This window comes from Seriola lalandi, unplaced genomic scaffold (assembly GCF_002814215.2).
Source record: "Seriola lalandi dorsalis isolate HSWRI2012SDOR001 ecotype SW California unplaced genomic scaffold, Sedor1 jcf7180001982962, whole genome shotgun sequence".
Taxonomy (NCBI): Eukaryota; Metazoa; Chordata; class Actinopteri; order Carangiformes; family Carangidae; genus Seriola; species Seriola lalandi.
This window is the reverse complement of record NW_019453628.1, coordinates 1-660: the sequence shown is the minus strand read 5'-3', so window position 1 is coordinate 660 and position 660 is coordinate 1. Positions and strand designations below refer to the sequence as shown.

At 37.9% G+C, this 660-nt stretch overlaps 1 long non-coding RNA gene across 1 annotated transcript; it reads right to left on the bottom strand.

Annotated features, from left to right (window-relative positions):
• Positions 1–155: 155 nt before the first annotated feature.
• Positions 156–571, bottom strand: LOC147820161 (uncharacterized). Its single transcript, XR_015437527.1, has 2 exons — positions 366–571; positions 156–186 (listed from the first exon to the last, which is right to left on the bottom strand). It is a non-coding gene; the product is annotated as an uncharacterized LOC147820161 (long non-coding RNA).
• Between the last annotated feature and the right edge of the window lie 89 nt (positions 572–660).

Below are 660 nucleotides of genomic sequence, written 5' to 3'. Positions count from 1 at the left end.
ATGATTTTCAGAGACATTTACAAGAAAGAAAGGGGCACATAGCTTTACACTTGTCTATTCACTCAGTAAGTGATTCTTTTTTTTTTTTAATAGATTTATTACCTTGACAACAGAAGAAACATTTTTCTGAAGCAAATTCATTCTGTCTTTGTACATTTTCCTTTGTTTGTGACCCTTCCAGCAAGCCTGCAGGGGAAAAACATTATCAAAAATATACATGGAAGCATACTGAAAGTTGTGTGTTTTACATCAGTTATACAAATGATGTAAACATCAAAATGCATAGTCAGTATACTGTTTGTAAAGTAAATTTTAAATCTGACATTAGTCATTATTCACAGGTTCACAGTGGAGCCACACACTACCTGCAATTTGACAACATGTGGTTCTTGTTGGCGTAAATACTCCATTCTTTGGGCGTGCTTTTTCCTGACCAGGTAACCTCTGATCCTCGCCTGCAGCTGGGTCACGAGGGATTCATTGGCCAACCATAGCTGTTCCCGGTTATATTCTGCAGTCACGCAGCTGACAACAGTCTGAGGGGAAAAGGCATGTTTCTGGGTTTTAAATCAGTCCCATCATGGGAGTGTACTGTGACACTAAAAACATGTTTTCACTTTGTCATTAAGTTTTACTGAGGGTAGATTTGAGGGTAAAAAT